Here is a 15107-nt window from a genome sequence, read left to right as displayed (position 1 = left end):
AGATAGATAGATAGATAGACCTTATTGTAGGTATACAGTATATTTAGTCATAAGTGAGAAAAATGACAGATGTTACACTTATTGAGTTATAGTCAGATATGTAATTGATAGATATCAGAAAGTCCGATATGATAACTATATAATATAGAAACACAGATAAATAGACTTCATCTCTCTCCACTTTATCTCTCTCCAAGTCTTAGAACATGGATCCCATAATATCTAGGAATATCAGACATATAGACATTAAACTTAATTTCATATGAGATAGATAATTGACAGATAGGACTCAATTCAATTAGGTCACGACTATGTTGTGCCCTTCAAGTAGTGCAACTGCTTGAAGAAATCCCCCAGTTGGGGGTGAGAATGGGCCACAAGGGGGCGAGGGGCAAGTTTTGATGCTGTTACTGACATTGATAGATAGATAGATAGATAGATAGATAGATAGATAGATAGATAGATAGATAGATAGATAGACAGACAGACAGACAGACAGACAGACAGACAGACAAGTAAACATATATCTTTTAATAGATATTTGACAGAGAGATTAATATAGTCAAACATAATTTATAGAAGTATTCACATATGACAGCTAGCTAGATAGATAGATAGATAGATAGATAGATAGATAGATAGATAGATAGATAGATAGATAGATAGATAGATAATTTCTGAAGAAGGATTCATTTGGTATCTTCTTCACTTTCTGTAAAATAATAAACAATAATAGCAATGTAAATCTTCTGCCATCGGTTTCCCTTTGATGTAGATGTAACATTGTAATCGAGATGTTCCCTGATAGCCATAGATGTGAAAGTACAAGGAACATACAGCTGTAGGCTCACTCTCTGCATAATGCATTTAGATGCTTTTCTGGTTCTACTTCGCTTCCCTTAATGCAAGATACTTAATTAACTTTACATTTAAAAAACACATAATGCAATAGAGCAACCGCGGTTCATAATGGTAAATGACTGAACATAGCAAAGTAGTGTGCATAGCCTGCAGGGCCTCTGTAGGGAGCAGGGTTCAGCACCCAGTATAATATGTTACTGTAAGACATGGCTGGTGTGATGGTCACTGAGCCTCTGATAGCTGTCGCCTGTATCCTCTGCAATATTGTGTATAATATGTAACTCCTTGATCTAAAGAGAATACACTATCTGCTAGTAGAACAAGCACACTCTGATTTTAGTTGGTACTTGAGTTTTCAGCTTCATGCTTTAGTCTATATATGCTGTCTGCATTTGCTGTTAAAGTCTATTTTGATATAAACTCTTGTTAACAACTAACGAGACTCTCATCCCAGTGCCTTATAGTCTTGTAGTGCCACCTAGTGTTTAATCCCAGCAGCACACTTTCATATTGCGTCATAGAAACTCAACTGGTCACTGACTGACAGCCCACCTTGGCCCTGATTAAGTCATACTTGCCTACCTGACCCTCTCCATGAGTGAGAAAATGCTCTGTTCCTGGACTTTCCTGGTAATGTATGATTGCCATCACCTGTGGTGAGCTAGTTAATTGATAAGATAGGTGTTTCACCACAGGGGATGAGGATCCTACATTACCAGGAAAGTCCAGGAACAGAACATTTTCTCCCTCATGGAGAGGGTCAGGTAGGCAAGTATGGATTAAGTGTTAGGAGCAAGTTTTAAAAAATAAATAAAAAAAAGGAGCAATTTGCTCCTGGAACAAACCATGCTGCAATGCAAGAGGTGGAAATGTATTTTTCTTGCAATGCAGGGAAGAATACTGGCTATTTTGCATGTTGCAAATCATTTTTTGGCAGCTTTGTTTTCACACTGCAATTTGAGAATAAGCTAGGACACAGCCCTTTCCACCTATAAATCGTTCTGCACATTATAAATCTGGCCCCACAAAGTGCAACATGGTTTTCCCAAGCTGCATATTGCTCCATTATTTAGTATGCCCTTAAAACAGAATCAGGCCTTGTGTGACCATGTGATTGCTAATATGGTAATTGTTGCATTTTATGGTCAAATGTGGCAATAGCTTTTCATGCCAGGAATTGCACAATCACTGATATCATTATTATTTATTATTATCCTTTATTTATATGGCGCTACAAGGGTTCCGCAGCGCCCAATTACAGAGTACATATGTAATCAAAAAAGGAAAACAGTGACTAAAGGGGGGTATACACGGGAGAGATGTGTGCTGAGCGAACCGCTCAGCCCACATCTCTCCCGCCGCTCAGCACAGCGCGATGTGTGCTAAGCGATGTGGGGGGAGGACGGGGGCCGCTCATTTCACCCAGCGGGTGAAATGAGCGACCTGCTAGATTGGCCGCGCATCGCTATCGCTGAGGGGGGTACACACGAGTGATCTGTGCTTAAAATCTAAGCAATCTAGTCAGATTGCTTAGATTTTAAGCATGGATCTCTCCGTGAGTACCCCCATTTAGAGTTGAAGACAATATAGGACAAGTACAGGGTAACTAAGCATAACTACACCAGTAGACGACATAGAGATAAGTTTCAAGGTGGCCAAAAAACTGCAGGATTTGGGCAGTTGAGGATTATTAAAGTAAGAAAAAAGGATAAGCACACGAGGGAAGAGGGCCCTGGTCGTGTGAGCTTACATTCTAAGGGGAGGGGTGGACAGACAGGGGTGACACAGACGGGGTACATAGAGAGCGTGGAACAGAGGGTTAGGATGAGATTTGGCTGGGTTTGGTAAAGAAATGGGTCTTAAGAGCCTGTTTGAAGTTTTGTAGAGAGGTGGAGAGTCTGAGGGAGAGAGGTAGGGAATTCCAGAGAAGTGGTGCGGCACATGAAAAATCTTGGAGATAGGAGTGGGAGGTAGTAATCAGAAGACAGGAGAGTCGGGGTGCATTAGCAGAGCGAAGAGGACGGGTGGGAGAGTAATGGGAGATAAGGTCAGAGATGTAGATGGGAGAGGAGTGGGTGAGGGCTTTGTAAGTGAGTGTGAGAAGTTTGAAAGGGAAGGGGAGCCAGTGAAGGGCTTGTAGGAGAGGGGAGGTGGACGTAGTGCGTTTGGTGAGGTAGATGAGCCGGGCAGCAGCATTGAGGATAGATTGGAGTGGAGTGAGGTAATTGTCAGGGAGGCCAATTAGGAGGAGATTACAGTAGTCCAGTCTGGAAATAATCAACAGATGATATGGTCCTAGGGGGTCTTCAATATGGCCTCTGGCTAATAACCTGGCTGGAAACCATGATTCGGGTTACCCACTGGGTTAATCAGTACTGGGTATGTCTGCCCCTGCACTGGTCCCTCCTGCATGCTACCACCACTTGGTTACTTTAAGGCAGCTTGTCGATCATCAACAATTTGCTGTCTCAGAGGCTCGCAGAAGTGAGTGAGGGTGAATGTGTGCAGAATGTTGGGAGCTATACAGACAAGGATGAACATCGGCTGAGTAGACTTTTGTGACTAGGGTTTATGTAAGTTTATTGCACCTAAAATGAAATATTCCATCTTGGATGGAGTTATCATTTCATATGTCACCATATCCTCCCATTTAAGAACAGTAATTTAACAGCCAAATGAATAAATAATGTGAGAGGATGAGAATTCTGTGCGCAAAAGAAATAGATCATACCACAATATTTTTATATTACGCCCAATAATCTTGGAAGGGGTGGATAACTTCAAACAGCTTTAGTTTGTAATCTTGTGTATGCCTTATTGTATCTTTTCTATCTATACAGACTTTTATCTGTGGGACCATTTAAAGCAACTTGTGTATGCGGAGAAAATAAGAAACTGACATAATCTCCGGCAATGCATTGAAGAAGCGTGTGCCAGCATTTCTTAGGAAATCCTTCTGTGAGTGCATGACGATTGGATCCAGCACCTTCAAATTTGTGATGACCAAGAGGGACAACATTTTGAACACATTAAATGACTGTCCTTTATGGAGAACAGTTCAGCCTGCAATTGTAAGAAAAAAAAGTGTTGTAACTTTTGAACCATAACTGCTATTTAAAATCTGTTTGCAGCAATAAACTTTTCAGCAAATTCTGATGTTGTTTGACATGTTATACGACCCCCTTTCCATTTTGAAAAAACTGCCTTAGATTCAAGATGGCCAATTTCAAGATGGCGTCCATGTTCGGTACATACCCTAAAAGATATCCCACCTCACCCATACCTTACTGGAGTATTCAGTTTTCCCATTTTCTGCACAGTTTTTGAAACAAAAGGGTGTACTGCGACTTTTGAATCACCCTGTAGTGGTTATATAAATACAAGACTGAAAAACACAGAAAGAAGTTACAAAGAAAGGAAATGTATTAATAAAAAGTTAGAAGAGGGCGTAATCCAGTATTCTGAAGGTGTAGCAGAAACTTTAACCGCTTGCACATGTTCCAGGAATCACAGTGCAGCAGTGACGTGCGGTGAAGTCAATGGCTGGGGAGGCACTGGCTTCTCATGTACATCCCCAGTCGCACAAGAACACAAACCTCAGCTCACTTTTTAGGGAAAGCAAATACATTAGAGTGCACGGGGGGGGTACTGTAGCAATTGTGTATATACTGTGATTACAGGACAGATCGCAAAGTACCCATAGTGTTCACTCTAGGGTTTTTTTAGGGCAGGGTGCTGATCACGGGTAGGGCACATTTTTCATTCAGGAGGACACATTTTTAAGTTAGAAGGGCAAAATTTGGTGCATACTGTAATGCTTGGTCATCCCATTTCTACATGTTAAAGCATGGACAGTGCGCGCAGAAGGCGCGCTACAAAAATGTAGGGGCGTTGTTTGTGGGGAAGGGGCATGGCCACATAATAGTGGCATTTCACATTACACCCAGGGCCGGTTCTTGCCCTTCTGGCGCCCCGGGGAAAAAATAGGGGCGTGGCTTCATATGGGGGCGTGGTCATTTACGCCCCCATTGTGCCCCTGTAGCACAGCTGGAAGAAAAATAAAAATAAAATAAAAGTATACTTACAATCCCCGCTCCTGATTCCAGACCTCCTCCTCCGCCGGCGCCGCTCTTCTCCAGTCCTCGGATCTATGGGAGAGACGTCATTTCGTCTCTCCCATAGCACAGCATAGACACTAGAGGTCAATTATGACCCCTAGTGTCTCTGCCACTATGCTGTGCGGTGCGCGATGACGTCATCGCGCACCGCACAGCAAAGGTCCTCTCCATGAAGAGAAACTAGACGCATAGCGTCTAGTTTCCATTCATGGAGAGGACCTTTGCTGTGCGGTGCGCGATGACGTCATCGCGCACCGCACAGCACAGGTCCTCTCCATGAAGGGAAACTAGACGCGTAGCGTCTGGTTCCCTTCAAAGCGGGGGACCAGCGGCGGGCACAGCGGGAGGCACAGTGGCGGATCTTGCTATAGTGCGGCGCCCTCTGGATGGCGCCGTCGCCCTCCGGAAGGCGTCACCCTGGGCAAAAGTACTGCTTGCCCGTGGCAAGATCCGCCACTGATTACACCACACAGTAGTGCAGCTAATACACACTGCACCAGGTAGATCCTCCTATACACACTGCGACAGGTAGAGCACGTTATACATATAGCGCCAGATAGAGCACATTCTACACTTTGCGCCAGGCAGAGCACGTTATACACATTGCACCAGGTAGAGAGCACTGAGACACACTGCACCAGGTAGAGAGCACTGAGGCACACTGCACCAGATAGAGAGCACTGAGGCACACTGCACCAGGTAGAGAGCACTGAGGAACATTGCACCAGGTAGAGAGCACTGAGACACAGTGCACCAGGTAGAGAGCACTGAGGCACACTGCACCAGGTAGAGAGCACTGAGACACATTGCACCAGGTAGAGAGCACTGAGGCACATTGCACCAGGTAGAGAGCACTGAGGCACATTGCACCAGGTAGAGAGCACTGAGGCACACTGCACCAGATAGAGAGCACTGAGGCACACTGCACCAGGTAGAGAGCACTGAGACACACTGCACCAGGTAGAGAGCACTGAGACACACTGCACCAGGTAGAGAGCACTGAGGCACACTGCACCAGGTAGAGAGCACTGAGACACACTGCACCAGGTAGAGAGCTCTGAGACACATTGCACCAGGTAGAGAGCACTGAGATACATTGGACCAGGTAGAGAGCACTGAGACACATTGCACCAGGTAGAGAGCACTGAGACACATTGCACCACGTAGAGAGCACTGAGACACATTGCACCAGGTAGAGAGCACTGAGTCACACTGCACCAGGTAGAGAGCACTGAGACACACTGCACCAGGTAGAGAGCACTGAGACACATTGCACCAGGTAGAGAGCACTGAGACACACTGCACCAGGTAGAGAGCACTGAGACACACTGCACCAGGTAGAGAGCACTGAGACACACTGCACCAGGTAGAGAGCACTGAGACACACTGCACCAGGTAGAGAGCACTGAGACACACTGCACCAGGTAGAGAACACGGAGACACACTGCACCAGGTAGAGAGCACTGAGACACACTGCACCAGGTAGAGAGCACTGCGACACACTGCACCAGGTAGAGAGCACTAAGGCATACTGCACCAGGTTGAGAGCACTGAGGCACACTACACCAGGTAGAGAGCACTGAGACACATTGCACCAGGTAGAGAGCACTGAGACACATTGCACCAGGTAGAGAGCACTGAGACACACCACCAGGTAGAGAGCACTGAGACACACTGCACCAGGTAGAGAGCACTGAGACACACTGCACCAGGTAGAGAGCACTGAGACACACTGCACCAGGTAGAGAGCACTGAGTCACACTGCACCAGGTAGAGAGCACTGAGACACACTGCACCAGGTAGAGAGCACTGAGACACACTGCACCAGGTAGAGAGCACTGAGACACATTGCACCAGGTAGAGAGCACTGAGACACACTGCACCAGGAAGAGAGCACTAAGGCACACTGCACCAGGTAGAGAGCACTGAGGCACACTGCACCAGGTAGAGAGCACTGGGACACATTGCACCAGGTAGAGAGCACTGAGTCACACTGCACCAGGTAGAGAGCACTGAGACACATTGCACCAGGTAGAGAGCACTGAGACACATTGCACCAGGTAGAGAGCACTGAGACACACTGCACCAGGTAGAGAGCACTGAGACACACTGCACCAGGTAGAGAGCACTGAGTCACACTGCACCAGGTAGAGAGCACTGAGACACACTGCACCAGGTAGAGAGCACTGAGACACACTGCACCAGGTAGAGAGCACTGAGACACATTGCACCAGGTAGAGAGCACTGAGACACACTGCACCAGGAAGAGAGCACTAAGGCACACTGCACCAGGTAGAGAGCACTGAGGCACACTGCACCAGGTAGAGAGCACTGGGACACATTGCACCAGGTAGAGAGCACTGAGTCACACTGCACCAGGTAGAGAGCACTGAGACACATTGCACCAGGTAGAGAGCACTGAGACACATTGCACCAGGTAGAGAGCACTGAGACACACTGCACCAGGTAGAGAGCACTGAGACACACTGCACCAGGTAGAGAGCACTGAGACACACTGCACCAGGTAGAGAGCACTGAGACACACTGCACCAGGTAGAGAGCACTGAGACACACTGCACCAGGAAGAGAGCACTGAGACACACTGCACCAGGTAGAGAGCACTGAGACACACTGCACCAGGTAGAGAGCACTGAGACACACTGCACCAGGTAGAGAGCACTGAGACACACTGCACCAGGTAGAGAGCACTGAGACACACTGCACCAGGTAGAGAGCACTGAGACACATTGCACCAGGTAGAGAGCACTGAGACACATTGCACCAGGTAGAGAGCACTGAGACACTTTGCACCAGGTAGACAGCACTGAGACACATGCACCACGTAGAGAGCACTGAGTCACACTGCACCAGGTAGAGAGCACTGAGACACACTGCACCAGGTAGAGAGCACTGAGTCACACTGCACCAGGTAGAGAGCACTGAGACACATTGCACCAGGTAGAGAGCACTGAGACACATTGCACCAGGTAGAGAGCACTGAGACACACTGCACCAGGTAGAGAGCACTGAGACACACTGCACCAGGTAGAGAGCACTGAGTCACACTGCACCAGGTAGAGAGCACTGAGACACACTGCACCAGGTAGAGAGCACTGAGACACACTGCACCAGGTAGAGAGCACTGAGACACATTGCACCAGGTAGAGAGCACTGAGACACACTGCACCAGGAAGAGAGCACTAAGGCACACTGCACCAGGTAGAGAGCACTGAGGCACACTGCACCAGGTAGAGAGCACTGGGACACATTGCACCAGGTAGAGAGCACTGAGTCACACTGCACCAGGTAGAGAGCACTGAGACACATTGCACCAGGTAGAGAGCACTGAGACACATTGCACCAGGTAGAGAGCACTGAGACACACTGCACCAGGTAGAGAGCACTGAGACACACTGCACCAGGTAGAGAGCACTGAGACACACTGCACCAGGTAGGGAGCACTGAGACACACTGCACCAGGTAGAGAGCACTGAGACACACTGCACCAGGAAGAGAGCACTGAGACACACTGCACCAGGTAGAGAGCACTGAGACACACTGCACCAGGTAGAGAGCACTGAGACACACTGCACCAGGTAGAGAGCACTGAGACACACTGCACCAGGTAGAGAGCACTGAGACACACTGCACCAGGTAGAGAGCACTGAGACACATTGCACCAGGTAGAGAGCACTGAGACACATTGCACCAGGTAGAGAGCACTGAGACACTTTGCACCAGGTAGACAGCACTGAGACACATGCACCACGTAGAGAGCACTGAGTCACACTGCACCAGGTAGAGAGCACTGAGACACACTGCACCAGGTAGAGAGCACTGAGACACACTGCACCAGGTAGAGAGCACTGAGACACACTGCACCAGGAAGAGAGCACTAAGGCACACTGCACCAGGTAGAGAGCACTGAGACACACTGCACCAGGTAGAGAGCACTGAGACACATTGCACCAGGTAGAGAGCACTGAGACACACTGCACCAGGTAGAGAGCACTGAGACACACTGCACCAGGTAGAGAGCACTGAGACACACTGCACCAGGTAGAGAGCACTGAGACACATTGCACCAGGTAGAGAGCACTGAGACACACTGCACCAGGAAGAGAGCACTGAGGCACACTGCACCAGGTAGAGAGCACTGAGGCACACTGCACCAGGTAGAGAGCACTGGGACACATTGCACCAGGTAGAGAGCACTGAGTCACACTGCACCAGGTAGAGAGCACTGAGACACATTGCACCAGGTAGAGAGCACTGAGACACATTGCACCAGGTAGAGAGCACTGAGACACACTGCACCAGGTAGAGAGCACTGAGACACACTGCACCAGGTAGAGAGCACTGAGACACACTGCACCAGGTAGAGAGCACTGAGACACACTGCACCAGGTAGAGAGCACTGAGACACACTGCACCAGGAAGAGAGCACTGAGACACACTGCACCAGGTAGAGAGCACTGAGGCACACTGCACCAGGTAGAGAGCACTGAGGCACACTGCACCAGGTAGAGAGCACTGAGACACACTGCACCAGGTAGAGAGCACTGAGACACACTGCACCAGGAAGAGAGCACTGAGACACACTGCACCAGGTAGAGAGCACTGAGGCACACTGCACCAGGTAGAGAGCACTGAGGCACACTGCACCAGGTAGAGAGCACTGAGACACACTGCACCAGGTAGAGAGCACTGAGACACACTGCACCAGGTAGAGAGCACTGAGACACATTGCACCAGGTAGAGAGCACTGAGACACATTGCACCAGGTAGAGAGCACTGAGACACTTTGCACCAGGTAGACAGCACTGAGACACATGCACCACGTAGAGAGCACTGAGTCACACTGCACCAGGTAGAGAGCACTGAGACACACTGCACCAGGTAGAGAGCACTGAGACACACTGCACCAGGTAGAGAGCACTGAGACACACTGCACCAGGTAGAGAGCACTGAGACACACTGCACCAGGTAGAGAGCACTGAGACACACTGCACCAGGTAGAGAGCATTGAGACACACTGCACCAGGTAGATAACACTGAGACACACTGCACCAGGTAGAGAGCACTGAGACACACTGCACCAGGTAGAGAGCACTGAGACACACTGCACCAGGTAGAGAGCACTGAGACACACTGCACCAGGTAGAGAGCACTGAGACACACTGCACCAGGTAGAGAGCACTGAGACACATTGCACCACGTAGAGAGCACTGAGTCACACTGCACCAGGTAGAGAGCACTGAGACACACTGCACCAGGTAGAGAGCACTGAGACACATTGCACCAGGTAGAGAGCACTGAGACACACTGCACCAGGTAGAGAGCACTGAGACACACTGCACCAGGTAGAGAGCACTGAGACACACTGCACCAGGTAGAGAGCACTGAGACACATTGCACCAGGTAGAGAGCACTGAGACACACTGCACCAGGAAGAGAGCACTGAGGCACACTGCACCAGGTAGAGAGCACTGAGGCACACTGCACCAGGTAGAGAGCACTGGGACACATTGCACCAGGTAGAGAGCACTGAGTCACACTGCACCAGGTAGAGAGCACTGAGACACATTGCACCAGGTAGAGAGCACTGAGACACATTGCACCAGGTAGAGAGCACTGAGACACACTGCACCAGGTAGAGAGCACTGAGACACACTGCACCAGGTAGAGAGCACTGAGACACACTGCACCAGGTAGAGAGCACTGAGACACACTGCACCAGGTAGAGAGCACTGAGACACACTGCACCAGGAAGAGAGCACTGAGACACACTGCACCAGGTAGAGAGCACTGAGGCACACTGCACCAGGTAGAGAGCACTGAGGCACACTGCACCAGGTAGAGAGCACTGAGACACACTGCACCAGGTAGAGAGCACTGAGACACACTGCACCAGGAAGAGAGCACTGAGACACACTGCACCAGGTAGAGAGCACTGAGGCACACTGCACCAGGTAGAGAGCACTGAGGCACACTGCACCAGGTAGAGAGCACTGAGACACACTGCACCAGGTAGAGAGCACTGAGACACACTGCACCAGGTAGAGAGCACTGAGACACATTGCACCAGGTAGAGAGCACTGAGACACATTGCACCAGGTAGAGAGCACTGAGACACTTTGCACCAGGTAGACAGCACTGAGACACATGCACCACGTAGAGAGCACTGAGTCACACTGCACCAGGTAGAGAGCACTGAGACACACTGCACCAGGTAGAGAGCACTGAGACACACTGCACCAGGTAGAGAGCACTGAGACACACTGCACCAGGTAGAGAGCACTGAGACACACTGCACCAGGTAGAGAGCACTGAGACACACTGCACCAGGTAGAGAGCATTGAGACACACTGCACCAGGTAGATAACACTGAGACACACTGCACCAGGTAGAGAGCACTGAGACACACTGCACCAGGTAGAGAGCACTGAGACACACTGCACCAGGTAGAGAGCACTGAGACACACTGCACCAGGTAGAGAGCACTGAGACACACTGCACCAGGTAGAGAGCACTGAGACACATTGCACCACGTAGAGAGCACTGAGTCACACTGCACCAGGTAGAGAGCACTGAGACACACTGCACCAGGTAGAGAGCACTGAGACACATTGCACCAGGTAGAGAGCACTGAGACACATTGCACCAGGTAGAGAGCACTGAGACACAGCTAAATGCTATACTGCACAATCTCCTCTAATCTCCCACCACCAATTTGGGGCCCCAGTCCTCCCTACCTGCTGCTTCTGCATGGTCCCTGCAGAGCCCAGAGCTCACATGCTCTTGGGTGCCAGTGCTGCAAAGATGAAGTCTGGGCAGTGGCACACGCAGGGGGGGTTTCCGAGTACCTGGAAACCCCCCCTGATGAGCCAAATGTGTTATTGTTGAGACTGTCTCCGTCTCAGCAAAAGCCGCGATCGCGACCGCTACAGCGGACCTCCTGCAGCACCAGAAGAGAGCTACAGTACATAGCTCTCTGCATAGTGAAAGTCCGGTGAAGAGCTGCTGGCTGTGGAAGCTCAGCCACAGCAGCTCCCTCCGTCCCTCCCTCCCTCGTCACAGAACTCCTGCTCCCAGTCCCTGGTGGTATGTATACCACCATTTATTTATATTTAAGTGTATTAGGTGAGATATATATATATATATATATATATATATATGTATATATATGTATATATATGTGTATATATATATAAGACAAGAATTACTCTCCCACTGCGCTATTTCAAATAAAACACTAAAATTAATTAATTATATGGCTGCCTGTATCCTCTAAGTTCCCTGTTAGGAGGAACTAAATGTGTGAAAATATGAAACGAAATAGAGGAGATGGCGCCAAGGGAGTTATATCAACCTAGTGATGAGCGGATAAAAACGGACCCTTACAGTACTCTCCTGATAAATTACGTCAGATAACAAATACTAACATAAAAATGTATTAAAACAACATATAAACCCGACACAAATGTTCATAAGTATACAGAGTTGATACATTTACATTTGTCGCACAATTTAAACAATCAGTTTGTAGTGATGAGGAAAAAGCGTAGATATATCACTACAATTTCCTCCTTCTCCTTATTGTAGATTCGGAGGTAACATCAGATAATAGATAGATAAATAAACGCGTTTCGTCTTGTTCCAAGACTTCATCAGAGGTAAAATCTCTTCATTTCAGAACATATTGTCAGCACATAAAAGGTCATTCAAAGATGTATGAACAACGTTTCAATATTTCAATGGGACTTGATTGATACAGCGAGGACCATACCTCATATATCATCAGCTTGAGTCTGACATTCAGATATTCGAATATGGGGAAGATCATATGTGTATAGAATCTAACTGGTTCACAAGCATAAGGAACCTCATCGGTCAGCAGCTTGAACCTGACACTCAGAGACTCAGGAGTGAAGGCAATTCAAATGGGTATAATGTCTAACCAATTTAGAACACGTGGTAGACCCTCCACGTGGTAGACCCTCCAGTAGTGCAGTGCTGACAGCCAAGTCTCTGTATATATGTGTGTGTGTGTGTGTGTGTATGTATATACAGTGTGTGTGTGTGTGTGTGTGTGTGTGTGTGTGTGTGTGTGTGTGTGTGTGTGTATTTATGTATGTATGTATGTATGTGTGTATGTACATTTATTTATGTGTGTTTATATATGCGGTGAGCTAAATGGCTCAGGAGGCACTGGCTAGCAACAGAGCCAGATTTAAATGCAATATATGAGCCAAAGGGTACATCTGGGCATTATACACAGGTGCAGCAGTGTAAACTTCTGGAAATTTGGTGAGTTTTGATCTGAGAAGTGCAGAAAAGGTCAGCAGGTGAGGCACTGCCTCACCTGCCATAGACTTTTTACTCCAGAGTTTTGGCTATAAAAATGATTAGAATAATGCAAAGAAGATATTTCAAACATATTCTTTGTATTTTTCATATACTTTATACCATCAAAACTCTGGTACAAACGTTAGTATGACAAAAAAGGCTCTGCCTCACCTGCCTCACCCCACCGCACGTCACATATATATACACACATATATAACACATATATAACACACACATACATACATAAATACACACACACTGTATATATATATATATATATATACACACATATATATATACATACATATACATATATATATATATATACATATAGACAACGAAAAAACTGCGGCACTCCCAGACATGCTTTTTAAAAAGTTTTTAAATAGGCGCCTTCCATTACGCTGTGAAGGAGCCGGGTTCCGCTCCTTCACAGCGGGATGGAAGACGCCTATTTAGGTGAGTTGTCAGTACACACACTTTTTGTATGTTTTATATGTTGTGCTTGAAAACGGTACTGTAGGGGCCCCGAAACGTTACACCTATGCAAGATGATTTTGCTTCACTAAAAACTTTTTAAAAAGCAAGTCTGGGAGTGCCGCAGTTTTTTCATGGTTAGCATCTGTACCCACACCGAAGGCACCCGAACACAAACATTATCCAGTGCAAAGTGCCAGATCGATTTTTGTTTATATATATATATATATATATACACACACACACCGCTATATATATATATACAGTATATTATAATTATACACACATACACACCCATGGAAACACCCCTGAATAAATCCTGCATTTGCCCCTGCTGGGGATCCGGGTAGGGACAAGTGGAAGCACCTGATCTGATCTGTGGCGGTGGGCCCTCTCCAGAGATCACATGGAAAGAGCAGTCTGGGCTAGAGCTGGCAGCGCTGGGTCCCGCGCAGAAGCCACCGCCGGGAGAGTGCAGCAGGCATTGGGGCTTCTGCCTGAGAGAGAGCGGAGGAGGAGAGCGCCGGACGCTGCACAATTTCCTCCCTAGGTCTGGGCTTACCGCTGCTGCCGCTGAGCAGATTAGCTGCTGCAGCACGGCGGCACTTGGCTCCCCCTCCCTGGTTCTTCTACCTGTAAATCACCGGGTGCTGGCAGGTGCTGGCAGGAGCTGGCAGGCTCCCTCTGGTAGGACAGAAGTCAGGGGGAAATGAAGAGAGGGGAGCTCTGAGTCCCTTCCTTGTCCTGCCACTGCGTACTGGTGATTCGGCCAGCGGATCCAGCACTGGATCCGCTGTCCAATTAAATGTGCCTCGCTAGCATGGACGTGCTTTCCCTGGCAGCGAGGCACTCACATAAGTGCCGCTTTCAGTGTTTTTTGTAATTGGCTTTTTCAGCCCAGTGCTTGGCCCCACCCCCAGCTTTATCCCCTGTTTCCACTGTGTACCCATTGTCTACGGGAGGCACTTGCTATCAGTGCCTCCCAAACTAGTTTAATTAAACTAAAATTATTAGAATAATATAAACAGGATACATATGACACAGAATATGTGTCATATGTATCTTTTTGTATTATTTTAATCATTAATGAATGACAGGGGAGGCACTGCCTGCCCTGACTGCACGTCCCTGCAGTGCACTGCACAATTTGGCTGATCACTGGGGGAAACTTTGTACAGTGGGGCTGGGGAAGATAAAGTTAAATATTTAAATTATGCTGGAGGGGGGGTTTAAAATATAATTAAAAAAATAACCTGGTCATAGGGTATTGGGGGGGGGGGGGCGATCGGGTGAAGGTACAGA

Source organism: Pseudophryne corroboree, chromosome 5 (assembly GCF_028390025.1).
Source record: "Pseudophryne corroboree isolate aPseCor3 chromosome 5, aPseCor3.hap2, whole genome shotgun sequence".
Taxonomy (NCBI): Eukaryota; Metazoa; Chordata; class Amphibia; order Anura; family Myobatrachidae; genus Pseudophryne; species Pseudophryne corroboree.
Note: the sequence above shows the minus strand (reverse complement) of the source record.